The sequence below is a fragment of the Pagrus pagrus genome (genome assembly GCF_965226575.1).
Source record: "Pagrus pagrus genome assembly, contig: HAP1_SCAFFOLD_40, whole genome shotgun sequence".
NCBI lineage: Eukaryota > Metazoa > Chordata > Actinopteri > Spariformes > Sparidae > Pagrus > Pagrus pagrus.
Genome location: NW_028175423.1, coordinates 77,581 through 91,595, shown reverse-complemented (window position 1 = coordinate 91,595; position 14,015 = coordinate 77,581). Strand labels below are relative to the sequence as shown.

General features: G+C 47.4%; 1 long non-coding RNA gene across 1 annotated transcript; it reads left to right on the top strand.

Annotated features, from left to right (window-relative positions):
• The first annotated feature begins 7,216 nt into the window (after positions 1 to 7,216).
• On the top strand, positions 7,217 to 11,000 carry LOC311253735. The gene is made up of 3 exons (XR_014621847.1): positions 7,217 to 7,288; positions 8,718 to 8,861; positions 10,843 to 11,000. It is a non-coding gene; the product is annotated as an uncharacterized lncRNA (long non-coding RNA).
• The last annotated feature ends 3,015 nt before the right edge of the window (positions 11,001 to 14,015 follow it).

Here is a 14,015-nt window from a genome sequence, read left to right as displayed (position 1 = left end):
CGGAGGGGAGGCCCGCCTGCTTATCACGGTGGTCCCAGTCGCCAGGTTTCGTCGCAGCCCAGACCAGCAGCCAGAGCCAGCCAGCATCCGCCTGGAGAATCCCGGCCCACACCTCGCCAGCGCAGCCCCGGTAACGAGTTCATCTGTTTCTACCGCCAGCAAGCAGGGCACAAGGCTTCGTTGTGCCCCATCAGAAAAGCTAAGCTTAGCGGGGCATGCTACACTCCTCGGGCTGAGGTTGCAAGTGCTGGGGGAGGGCAACAGCGTTTTAAGGACGTTACCATTAATGGTGAGTCTGTGACTGCTCTGGTTGACTCGGGGAGCTTCCTGACGCTGGTCCGAAGGGAGTTGGTGCCAACGGGCGTGGTGGATTATAGCAGACAGGAAGACATTTTGTGTGTGCACGGGGACAGCCATTCCTACCCCACAGCTGAGGTGACGGTGGTGGTGGATGAGCAACCTTACCTGCTGACGGTCGGGCTGGTGGAAAGGTTACCTGTTGCTGCTATCCTGGGGTGGGACTTACCTGTGCTGCTGGACGTGCTGCTGGAGGCCGGCCCCAAAGACAGTGACCTGGGGAAGGGTTTGTCCGGTTATGTGATCACCCGCACCCAGGCCAGGGCGGGGGTGACAGCCGACCCAGGGCCGAAAAAGGGGCCCGATCCAGAACTCTTTTCAACCCTGGACAGCAGTTTGTTTGAGGGGCCCATGAAGGGGCCCAGGAAGTCTCGCCGCCAGCGGCGGTTTGAAAAGGGGCTGAAGTCCCGGGAGCCGGACTGTGCAAAGGGACTGGCAAAGGGCATGTGGGAGGTGCCAGAGGACATTGGGGCCCTGCAAAGGGAGGATGGGACTCTGAAGTCCTTGTTCGCCAAGGTGGTTGGGGGGCTGGATATGTCAAAAGGGGAGAAAGAATGTTTTGTTGTTGACAGTGATGTTTTGTATGCAGTGGCGGAGGGGGTCAAACGCCTTGTGGTTCCTGTGTCATGCCGGCCGATGATAATGCACCTGGCACACACCTTGCCTTGGGCAGGTCATCTTGGCCGCAACAAAACCTATTTGCGCATATCCCCCAGGTTCTATTGGCCTTCCATGTATGTTGATGTGCAAACCTTCTGCAAAACCTGTCCCACCTGTCAGAAAACTTGCTATGTCTGCCAGTCCGACCGAGCCTACCTACAACCCCTGCCCATGATCTCCACTCCGTTTAGGCGTGTGGCCATGGACATTGTGGGCCCATTGGTGAAGAGCAGTGGGGGGCACCAGTACATCCTGGTGCTCTGTGACTACGCCACACGGTTCCCAGAGGCTTTCCCCCTGCGCACAGTCACTGCTCCTGCTGTTCTGCGTTGTCTTGTTCAGTTGTTTTCCAGGGTTGGTGTACCGGACGAGATCATCACAGACCAGGGGACCAACTTCACCTCCAGACTCCTGCAGCTCTTCCACCGGCACTGGGGATTTCGGCGATCAAGACCACCCTCAGACGGACGGCCTGGTCGAGCGCTTCATTCAGACCCTGAAGAAGATGCTGCAGAAGTTTGTGGCCGACACTGGGAGAGACTGGGACCAGTGGCTGCCCTACCTGCTTTTCGCCTACCGGGAGGTTCCCCAAGCGTCCACAGGGTTTTCCCCGTTTGAGCTTCTGTATGGCTGGGAGGTACAGGGGCCATTGGATCTGCTGCGGAAGACCTGGGAGTCTCCCGCAACTGGCACCAGTGACCGTGGTGTGGTCCAGTTCGTGCTGGAGATGAGGGACCGGTTGGCAAGGTACCGAGACGAGGCCGAGGTCAACCTTCGTGAGGCCAAGCAGACCCAGAAGGCGTGGTACGACCGACAGGCCAGGCACAGAGAGTTCCAGCCTGGCCAGAAGGTCCTACTCCTCCTGCCATCCTCCAACAGCAAGCTGCTGGCCAAATGGCAGGGCCCGTACACCGTCCTCAGGAAGATGGGCCCGGTGACCTACGAGATCCACCACCCGGACAAGAAAAGGGCAAAGCAGGTTTACCACGTCAACCTGCTGAAGGAGTGGAGGGAGGCTCGGGTTCCCGTGGCGTCTCTGCTGGTGACGGCGGTGGACAGCGCGGGGGAGGAGGAGTCTACCTTCGCCGACCTGAGCCAGTCTGCGGAGCCTGCTCTCGGGCACCTCTCTGCAGCCCAGTCCAGCCAGCTGTGCCAGGTGTTCCAGCGGGTCGCCAAGCTCTTCGCGGCCAACCCGGGGAAGACTGACCTCGTGGAGCATGTGGTCCGGCTGAAAGACAAGGGGCCGGTTCGTCAGAGGGCCTACCGGGTGCCCCAGCACCTGGTGGCCAAACTTCAGAAGGAGGTGGAGGAGATGCAGCGCTTGGGGGTGATCGAGCCGTCGCAGTCTGAGTGGTGTAGCCCGGTGGTCATTGTGGGGAAGAAGGACGGTTCCCTGCGCATCTGCATGGACTTCAGGAAGGTCAACGCCATGTCAGAGTTCGACGCCTACCCGATGCCCCGGATCGACGACCTGCTGGAGAGGATTGGTCGGGCTAGGTTCATCACCACCCTGGACCTCTGTAAAGGGTACTGGCAGGTACCCCTGGAAGCGTCCAGTCGTCCCTGCACAGCGTTCCAGACACCTGCTGGCCTCTTCCAGTTCACGGTGATGCCCTTCGGCCTACATGGAGCACCAGCAACTTTCCAGAGGCTGATGGACCGTGTCCTGCGGAGGTGTGAGGACTGCAGTGCTACCTACCTCGATGACGTGGTCATCTTCAGTGCCACCTGGGAGCAGCACCTGCATGATCTGGAGCGAGTCCTGGGCCAGATCCAGCAGGCAGGCCTGACGCTGAATCCAGCCAAGTGTCAATGGGCCTGGGAGGAGGCGAAGTACTTGGGGTACCGGCTTGGACGAGGGGAGGTCCGACCACAGGTGGACAAGGTCGAGGCCATCCGTAGCTGCCCACGCCCTCGCACGAAGAAGGAGGTGAGGTCCTTCTTGGGCTTGGCCGGCTGGTACAGGAGGTTCGTCCCACAGTTCGCCACCCTCGCAGCACCTCTGACAGCACTGACGGCGAAGGACCAGAGGAACCCGGTCATCTGGAACGAGGACTGCGAGGCGGCGTTCCAAGCTCTCAAGGCCTGTTTGTGCTCTTCGCCAGTTCTGAGGAGCCCTGACTTCAGCCAGCGGTTCCTGGTTCAGACCGATGCCTCAGCGGTGGGACTGGGGGCAGTCCTGGCCCAAGGTGAGCCTGGTGACGAGCGACCGGTGCTGTACCTGAGCCGGAAGCTGCTGCCACGGGAGACCAGGTACTCCACTGTGGAGAAGGAGGGCCTGGCCATCAAATGGGCCCTGGAGAGTTTGAGGTACTACCTGCTGGGGAGAGAGTTTGACTTAGAGACTGATCACAGGGCTCTGACCTGGATTAACTCCATGAAAGACCACAACAGTCGTCTCACCCGCTGGTACCTCTCTCTCCAGCCGTTCCAGTTCCAGATCCGACACCGAGCGGGCAAGACCAATGTTGTGGCAGACTATCTCTCCAGGTTGCCGCACATCGTCAACCTCGGGGAGGAGGGGGATAATGTGGCGGAGCGCTGTTGAACGCCCGTCATTTCCTGACCGGCGCGCTCTCTCTGTCAGAGAGTGCCGGTGGGGCGCGCTGCGCCCTCATTGTTCCGGCGGAGCCAAGCTCCTTATCACCTGTTTCCCCGCCGGCCGCATCTCGCGGTCCAGCAGTGACATAAACTTTTTACCCTGAACTCTGTTCTCCCCTCCGTGGGTCGTCGAGGGTGCACACTCGGCGCCTACGCGACACGTACACACACACACACACACACACACCTACACACACGCTCACCTGCTGTTGCTGCAGAGGTCTGTCTCGGGTTCACGGGCCGAACCGAGGCAGTTCCGGGCCACGTCATAAGTAGCGCACTGTGGCGCGCTTCCATGGGTCAGGTGACCATGGACTAAACTATGTGTGTTAATTGTTTTGAAATATTGTTAATGTATGTGTTCTGTGGGAAAAGTGGCACAGCCATATGAGGGGTTATTAGTGCCACAGTACTGGGGTTAGATTTAAAGGGGTTCTGTTAGTTTTGTGCTTTCCCAGATAGCATACGGATGTGGGCCACTTCAGGCAACAATCCGGCACTGTAGGCATTCTTCTGGCCCGCACAAAACAGATGTGAGCCTAAACTGGCCCATGTGGTAAATGCTACATTCGGCCCTTATATCACAAAACAGATATGGCCCATCTTTGGCAAATACGTGGCAGAGTAGGGAATGGTTATTCCTTAAGTGAACCAAGGCTGGGCCACATATGGTTCAGCACACGTGGCCCACCTTTGCTGAAACACATTTGGGCCAGTTTTGGGCAAAAGACGGCAAATTAGCATCGACTAATCTGGATGTGAGCCTAAAGTGGCCAACATATGAGAAAATACAAGTGGCCCACCTTTGCTGAAACACAATTGGGCCAGTTTTGGCCGAGGGACGGCAAGTAAGCATCGACTAATCTGGATGTGAGCCTAAAGTGGCCCACATGTGGTTTAGCACACGTGGCCCACCTTTGTTGAAACACATTTGGGCCAGTTTTGGCCGAAAGACGGCAAATTAGCATCGACTAATCTGGATGTGAGCCTAAAGTGGCCCACATATGAGAAAACACAAGTGGCCCACCTTTGTTGAAACACATTTGGGCCAGTTTTGGCCGAAAGACGGCAAATTAGCATCGACTAATCTAGATGTGAGCCTAAAGTCGCCCACATATGGTTTAGCACACGTGGCCCACCTTTGTTGAAACACATTTGGGCCAGTTTTGGCCGAAAGACGGCAAATTAGCATCGACTAATCTGGATGTGAGCCTAAAGTGGCCCACATATGACAAAACGCAAGTGGCCCACCTTTGTTGAAACACATTTGGGCCAGTTTTGGCCGAAAGACGGCAAATTAGCATCGACTAATCTGGATGTGAGCCTAAAGTGGCCCACATATGGTTTAGCACACGTGGCCCACCTTTGTTGAAACACATTTGGGCCAGTTTTGGCCGAAAGACGGCAAATTAGCATCGACTAATCTGGATGTGAGCCTAAAGTGGCCCACATATGACAAAACGCAAGTGGCCCACCTTTGCTGAAACACAATTGGGCCAGTTTTGGCCGAAAGACAGCAAATTAGCATCGACTAATCTGGATGTGAGCCTATGTGGCCCACTTATGAGAAAACGCATGTGGCCCACCTTTGCTCAAACACAATTGGGCCAGTTTTGGCCAAAAGACGGTAAGTAAGCATCGACTAATCTGGATGTGAGCCTAAAGTGGCCCACTTATGGCTCCACACACGTGGCCCACCTTTATTGAAACACATTTGGGCCAGTTTTGGCTGAAAGACGACAAGTTAGCATCGACTAATCTGGATGTGAGCCTAAAGTGGCCCACATATGGTTCCACACAGGTGGCCCACCTTTGTTGAAACACATTTGGGCCATTTTTGGCCGAAAGACGGCAAGTTAGCATCGACTAATCTGGATGTGAGCCTAAAGTGGCCCACATATGGTTCAGTAACATTGTGGGGTCCATACTTTGTGAAGTACAAATGTGCCAGGACAAGAAAAGACAAGACAAGTTAAGTTAAGTTAGTTTGCTTCTCTCATTGAACCGCTGTCCACTATTCAGGGTATAGGGGATAACAGGACCCAAATGCAGACTCAAATGGAACAGTTTATTATTTTAGAAAGAGGTAAATAAACAGGTAATCAAAGTCCAACAGAAATAAAGTAGCAACAAAAGAGTCAACGAGCCTAAGTCTCGGACAGGGGAAAAAACAAGGAATCCAAAGTGCAAAGTGCAAGTAGATATTCCTTTTTCGGTGGAAATGTTCCATGATGGGCATGATTGGCAATGTTGCAGCATGAACGACCTGCAATATTGATCCTTCACTCATTCTGGAAGAAGCTCGCCACTAATGGAGCCCCCGTCCAGCTTCTTTGCTGGAGCTTGAAGCAGTTAGAGGACTGAAGACCTTTAGGCCTGAACTGCCTTAATTGTGTTCTCCACTATGGAGGTGAGAATTTTATCCAAGCTAATGTCTATCATGAACAACACATCCCCATGGCAAGCCCGGATGTTGCACCCATGATACAAAGAGAAACAAAACCGTTCATAAAAATCTGAGAGAAAAAAGTTAACACAACAAGCGGATGGTGAATTCTGAGAGTTGTTATCCGTCTGATACCAGCAGGAATTACATACAGTAGGCATAGTCAAGTTTAACTTGTTCTTCTCTTAGTGCAATATTATCTGTCAGTATAAATAATATGCTGACTGTGATGAATTTGTTGTTTGTTGATCAAAGTTAATTTATAAAAATATATATATATTGACCAACAATTCTGTGTTTTCTCTGATTTGAGTATATGCATTTTCATGTGTGGCCAATGGAATGTCCTTCCAGAACTTATTCTATGTACAAATCCCTACATGTTCTCATGCTTGTCAAAGCGCTGGTTACTGAGGAAGCGAGTTTGCACACATTGTTGAGTTACATGTGTGTATACGTGTCTGGTTATTAATATGTGTATGAATGTGGTTATTAGAGGAGGATAGTTGGACTGTTATCTGTTTGAATGTGTGATAAGAGTAAGAGAGAGTATGTGCTGTTGTGCACTTCATGATTTGGTGCTCTTGTTCCCTGCTTTTACTAGTGTATTCTGTCTATTTTTAAAATATTATGGTCATCATGTCACTCATATTTCAATGATTTTAATACTGTATCTGCTTTAACTTTACCTGCCCAGGGACTACAGGCGGAACTATAACCTGGCTCAAAGCATCTCTTCTTGTCTTACAAGATTAATGTTTTTTTGTGCATTGTCCCTGTTTTAAATAAATAAATTCAATTCAATTCATTAAATTCACAACATACTGTACATTCCTTGACCGAGTGTGCCAATAAGAGCATAGCCTAGGCCAAGAGTGACAGTTCATTTGTGAACAGAAACCGCTCCCACCTGCTCTCTGTGTCACATAGAAAATGACTGGCAGGTCGACATTGGAAAATGTATTGACCTACATTTACCTGAACATATCACCCACAGTGACAGTGTTTTTTTTTTTTTTTTTTTTTTTTTATTAAGTCAACGCTATTAAGTCTGTAAGGATCGTATCTTTATTCAAACTCTACTTTCCGTTATGTTTTTTTCCGCTTTAAGTTGGAGTTTTCCAAATTACGAGTCTTTTGAATGCATCATATTCGAATTGACGAAAGGGAGCAAGGGAGCAAAAAGTGCGCGAGCCGGAGATCGAGGAGAGAAGTCACGGTGAGGTGAGTCCCTGAACGAAAAATAAATGAATGAATTTCTGTGGGAAACATTCAGCTCTTATTGTTGGAACTTCACATTGTTTTGTCAGGTTGCCAGTGCTGCGAAAAATGTTAGCTAGTTAACATTCAGTTTTTATACAAGGTTAATATGACCAGGCAGCAGGGCTCGAAATTAACGATGTCCCGGCGGGGACCATAAAAATTCCTGCTGGGACACACTTATATTTTGTCACGGGACAGTGAAAAAAAAAATGTCAAACGCTCACTCTCAAACAAAATGCTCAATTCCCTCCTCCGTATATCATTGCATTTCCCTGAGGTTGAGGACTATAATGCAGAGCAGGCAGTTGAGAAGTGGTGGCAAAGTGGTCAGAGAACATGCCGACCCATGTTCAACGACTCTGTGTGAGACAAGAAAAATAAATCTCTGTGGCAGTGAACTTTCCCTCCAGAAAACAGCATCCCTCCCCGCGAGTGAAATAGTCAGACAGCGTCCTGTTTACTGATGGTGATTATGTAATTTTGTACGAAAAACGTAACTTTGTCACTTTCCAGGATGTTTGGTGGGTCAGGATCTCAATCACAACACATTATAACAGCATCCATATGATTATAACAGTCAGAGGGTACATGTTTAAACACATGCCGCTGAAAGCCCCACTAGGATTCAGAGAAGCACAGTACAGAAGCACAGAATGTGTTGCTGCCGTTATTACTGGTACCGGTGCCGCGTCGAGTCTCCCTGATCCTCTCCCCAACACACAGCCGCTTCTAGCCGCAGCGGCAACCTGAGCGGGGTCGCTCTGCGAACTACGGCGCCGCGGAGCTACAGGCCCCGGTCTTCCTACTCCTCTCCCCCACATACAGCACCCTGTGCTGGGTCGCCCAGAGCGACGAGTCTCCCTCCAGCTCTGGAGCTCTCCACGGTGCTGCTAATGGCGGCTTCTCATCGTCTTTCAGACCTTAGACCATAGCTTTAAGTAATACAATTAATTAAAAATGCTGATAGTCTAATACTCGTTATAAAATACTTATAATACAACAACATATACACCCAATCACATTTTATAAGGCACCAGTTTAAAGCTGCCATTCTTAAATTGCTCTGTTTGCTTTGAAGAAGACATACTCTGTGCCGAAATGTCAGCAACCTGCACCATAATAAAAATATCTAAAACTATGTGCTTCACCATCTTCTCCAGCTATTTATCTGCCCCCTGCTCTAAGATGCACCAGTCTGCAATCAGTTCGTCAGCTGAAGGCGAGAGTTTTCCTCCTACAATTTTAGTAATTGGCTGGTCATGGCTAGACTGTTTTCAAACTACATTCATTGCTGCCCAACTATGGGCAGGATATAGCATGTCATGCAGTTAGCCATTTCTCACCATTGTGTGCAATCTATCCAAAGCTTTACAGTTTTCTCAATTTTTAGGAACGGTCAGAAACAATCAATTGACGGCCACTGCAACAGACCAGGAGGTGGAGGCTTATATAAAAAGGTGGCTTCATCTCGCTGGAGACAGGGATGGTGGGAGGAGAGAGAGAGAGGAGAAAAGGCGTGCCACACAGCTCGCACGTAAGTCAGCTACAATACCTATTTTGCAATATATGTGTGATACTGTTCTACAGCAGAAATCAAGATGAAGCTGTCAGCATATGTAAAAAAAAAACGAGCGCAAAGTACAGAACAAATCTCCCCAATTCTAAATGAGCAAATACAATTAAAAAAGGCAGTGTTGTGATTTTTGCCATTTTTTCCGCTATGGTCACTTAGGAATTAGAAGCTTGTTCAGCCACCATGCAGCAAGCATAGCCATTTTCTTGTAAATGTAAAGATTTCACTTGGCAGTGGTGGGACAGTAATGTAAACTGTAACTGGAATTGTCACCCATTGCCTTTCTTAAAAGCCAGTACATGGGTCTGAAAAGTAGGGAAATCACATTTCAGTTAGAAACACATCTTTAATGAAAACTGTATTTGACTTTAGTATAATATTCTATCTACAAAATAAATTAATGAATATGAAGCAACAGCTGAAATATATTTTTAAATATATTAATATTACATGCCATCTCCCTGCTAAATTGAGCTGGAATGAAAGAACCCCCTATCAAACACAAAAACATACTTCTAATGTTAACATGAGTGGATGAAGTTTTGAGTCTTAAGATGTGGTCTTATCTAACCTCAAACTTTTCCCTTTACTGCTGCATTCATGGTCTTCAGCTCCACCATGTGGGCAGGTCTGATGTAACTACACAGCGATTGTGTGAGTGAGGCTAGCTGACTCATTGTCATCTCAGACTTGATATGTGATAGGTTTAATATGTAGGATGGAGTTGCTTCCAACTGAGAGCCTCAGCCATGTTGCAATGGAATATAATACTTACCTTGGCATAATATATAAAGAATAAACCAGGACAGAGAGACCTCACCTCAACTTTTATCCCAACTCTCTCCTTTTGTGAGGGCTTTTAGATCTGAGTATGGCCCCAGTGTTCCGCCAGAGCACCGTGCCATAGCACACAGACCTCTGGTCCAGTAAATGTCCAGTTTTGTGGATACCTATTACGCACCACCAGACTGACAGCTATCTTGGGGGTCCCCATGGAGAGTCATTAAAGAGGAAATATTCAAGATTTTTACCTACTTTTTACTTAAAGCAGAAGTAAGCGATCCGGTCGTTTTGGCTAACTTCCTGTCAGCGGATGGAGTTAGCAGTCCCCGCCCTCTTCCCTACGTCAACACATGCGCGTGCATCCCTTGGCTGCACACACAGAGAGGACCGCCCCTTTATGCCGTTCTCTCTCCTCATTGGATAAAGGTTGTAGGATACAAGGAAAGTTTTCTCCTCGGCTTACAGCAGAGCAGGGTGACTGACAGACCCGTGTTTCGGACCAAACACTCTATATAAGTGATTGCTGTCGGAAGATATAACTATATAAGACTTATATTAACACAAACATTCCGCTTACTTATGCTTTAATGAAACAGCTTCAGAGTAATGTTGCTGGCTTGTTCCAGGGAGAATGGAGGCTCTCTGCCTTCCACCTAGCGTCACTTGGCTGAAAACCAACCTTGTAAGATCAGACCCTCCGACCCAGTATCCCAGCTCTCGTGCTGGCAGCATCATGACACACCAAAACACCCTGTATCCATTATCTTTTTATGAAAGGATAGAACCACACAAATACACACATTGCAACATGTATATGATATGCTCCATTAATTGCATTATGGCTGGCTTCAGTGAACCAACAAATGCTGAGGAAAGGTTAGCAAAATAGCAAAAAATCAAATGGCTGTGCACTATTCCCCTTTAACATGAAGACAAACTCAAATATACATTATGTTTTATTACTGTAACTTCAGGTTAAATGTGAAGTTTGTCAGAGTGTTTGATGAACACAATATTGTATAACTTTATATCACTTTACAGGGCCTTTTTTGTTTGGTCTCCTGATAAGGTTTTGTGTTTTGCACTGCAACCATATACAGTAACCACAGTACTGCTTTACTGAGTCAACAAAATATGTTCTTTTGTGCATTTCTTAAAGGGCCAGATGAAGAGGAGACAATGGTGGGGCCATGAGTGAGCGTGTTCCGCAACAGTGTTCCGCAGTCAGAATTTTCATGTTCATCTTCATGTTTGTTTTGTTTGTGTTGTGTTGTTGTTTGTGGCACATGTTAAAAAAATAAAATAGTTCTCTACTGTTCACAAGTTGTTTCTCGTGTCTGGTTTTTTCTTCAATTCTTCAGTAGGTATCTTCATCTTTGACTGAGACCAACAAGACTGGACCATTGCCACCATTTAACACAGTATCTGGAGGTACCATAATGACATGTACAGTAGCCACAAATTCAGACCAGTTCTGGTTTATTTATATGATGTGTTCATATTTGACATAGAACTTTGTCATGGTTTGGTTGTGACTCCAATGTGTACAGGCTAGACAAGATCATAGACTGTAAACCAGTTCTGATGTATTCAGCTCTTGGTTAATATGTAGCATTATGACTAGGCTGTGGGTCATATGTGAGAAACAAGTGTGGACCACTCATGTCATTCCATGTGGTAGGTGGGTCAGAATAAAAATGCATAGTGGCCCAAATTTGGGTGAGTGCTGGTTTATTTGGTCTATTTTTGGCTGACACTTGGCACTGTGTTGGTTTGGTTGTGGCCCACTTCTGGCAAACAACTGTGGACAACATTTGTGCCATCATTCCAAGTGGTATATGGGCCAGAATAAAAATGTACAGTGGTGGCCCACATTTGGGTGAGTGCTGGTTTATTTGGTCATGGCTGACATTTGGCACTGTGTTGGTTTGGTTGTGGCCCACTTCTAGCAAACAGCTGTGGACCACTCATGTGCCATCATTCCATGTGGGATGTGGGCCAGAATAAAAATGTACAGTGGTGGCCCACATTTGGGTGAGTGCTGGTTTATTGCGTGTCGGCTGACATTTGGCACTGTGTTGGTTTGGTTGTGGCCCACTTCTGGCAAACAACTGTGGACCACCCTTGTGCCATCTTCCCATGCCGTACTTGGGCCAGAATAAAAGTGTACAGTGGCCCACATTCGGTTGATTGCTGGTTTATTTGGCCTGTTTTTGGTTGACATCTGGCATTGTGATGGCTTGGTTGTGGACCACTTTTGGCAAACAGGAGCGGACCTCCCAAGTGACATCATTCCATGCGGTATGTGGACCGGATGAACATGTCAGGTGTGGGCCAGATATGGGCCAAAAGAATTTTGCTATCTGGGTTGTTTCCCAGTTTATGTTTCTTAACCCCTGTGTTTTGTTAATTGGTTTGCCCGGGGGAGGGGCCAAGGGGGTATTTAAAGAGAGCTCGGCTCACTTGAAGGAAGGATTCGGCTGAGTGGCATGTGGATGACAGTTGCTGCCTGTTCCTTGTAAATATTTTTTTTACTCTGTCATATTGTAAATATTCCTGCGTTTTTTTTGTTGCTTTGCCACCTGTGGGTATTTTTGTCTTTGGGTTTTTGGTGTAATAAAAAGAAAATCACCAAACTAAAGTTTGCCGACTGGGCCATCATCTTTCCAAACCAGCGTTTCAAAGTATCGAACCCCGACAATTTGGATCTTCTTCATGGCAAAGGAGTTTTTACCTGGAATTTAATTCATTAAGGGTGAAAAGTGGCTTATGTCAAAAATGAGCGTTTCAGAGCGAGAGGAGCCTGTTTTAGCACTGTACAGTCGCCTAAGCTGCATTTCACTGAAAAAAGGTCTTTCAAACAGGTTTTCTAGCCTGAACTGGTTGAATTTGGATCTTCTTCATGGCAAAGGAGTTTTTACCTGGAATTTCATTCATTAAGGGTGAAAAGTGGCTTATGTCAAAAATAAGCGTTTCAGAGCGATAGGAGGCTGTTTTAGCACTGTACAGTCGCCTAAGGCTGAAAAGTGGCTTATGTGAAAAATGAGCGTTTCAGAGCGAGAGCAGCCTGTTTTTGCACTAAGCTGCATTTCACTGAAAAAAGGTCTTTCAAACAGGTTTACTAGCCTGAACTGGTTGAATTTGGATCTTCTTCATGGCAAAGGAGTTTTTACCTGGAATTTAATTCATTAAGGCTGAAAAGTGGGTTATGTCAAAAATGAGCGTTTCAGAGCAATAGGAGGCTGTTTTAGCACTGTACAGTCGCCTAAGCTGCATTTCACTGAAAAAAGGTCTTTCAAACAGGTTTACTAGCCTGAACTGGTTGAATTTGGATCTTCTTCATGGCAAAGGAGTTTTTACCTGGAATTTCATTCATTAAGGGTGAAAAGTGGCTTATGTGAAAAATGAGCGTTTCAGATCGATAGGAGGCTGTTTTAGCACTGTACAGTCGCCTAAGCTGCATTTCACTGAAAAAAGGTCTTTCAAACAGGTTTACTAGCCTGAACTGGTTGAATTTGTATCTTCTTCATGGCAAAGGAGTTTTTACCTGGAATTTCATTCATTAAGGGTGAAAAGTGGCTTATGTCAAAAATGAGCGTTTCAGAGCGATAGGAGGCTGTTTTGACCTAAGGCTGAAAAGTGGCTTATGTGAAAAATGAGCGTTTCAGAGCGAGAGCAGCCTGTTTTTGCACTAAGCTGCATTTCACTGAAAAAAGGTCTTTCAAACAGGTTTACTAGCCTGAACTGGTTGAATTTGTATCTTCTTCATGGCAAAGGAGTTTTTACCTGGAATTTCATTCATTAAGGGTGAAAAGTGGCTTATGTGAAAAATGAGCGTTTCAGAGCGAGAGCAGCCTGTTTTTGCACTAAGCTGCATTTCACTGAAAAAAGGTCTTTCAAACAGGTTTACTAGCCTGAACTGGTTGAATTTGGATCTTCTTCATGGCAAAGGAGTTTTTACCTGGAATTTCATTCATTAAGGGCGAAAAGTGGCTTATGTCAAAAATGAGCGTTTCAGAGCGATAGGAGGCTGTTTTAGCACTGTACTGTCGCCTAAGGCTGAAAAGTGGCTTATGTGAAAAATGAGCGTTTCAGAGCGAGAGCAGCCTGTTTTTGCACTAAGCTGCATTTCACTGAAAAAAGGTCTTTCAAACAGGTTTACTAGCCTGAACTGGTTGAATTTGGATCTTCTTCATGGCAAAGGAGTTTTTACCTGGAATTTCATTCATTAAGGGTGAAAAGTGGCTTATGTCAAAAATGAGCGTTTCAGAGCGATATGAGGCTGTTTTAGCACTGTAAAGTCGCCTAAGGCTGAAAAGTGGCTTATGTGAA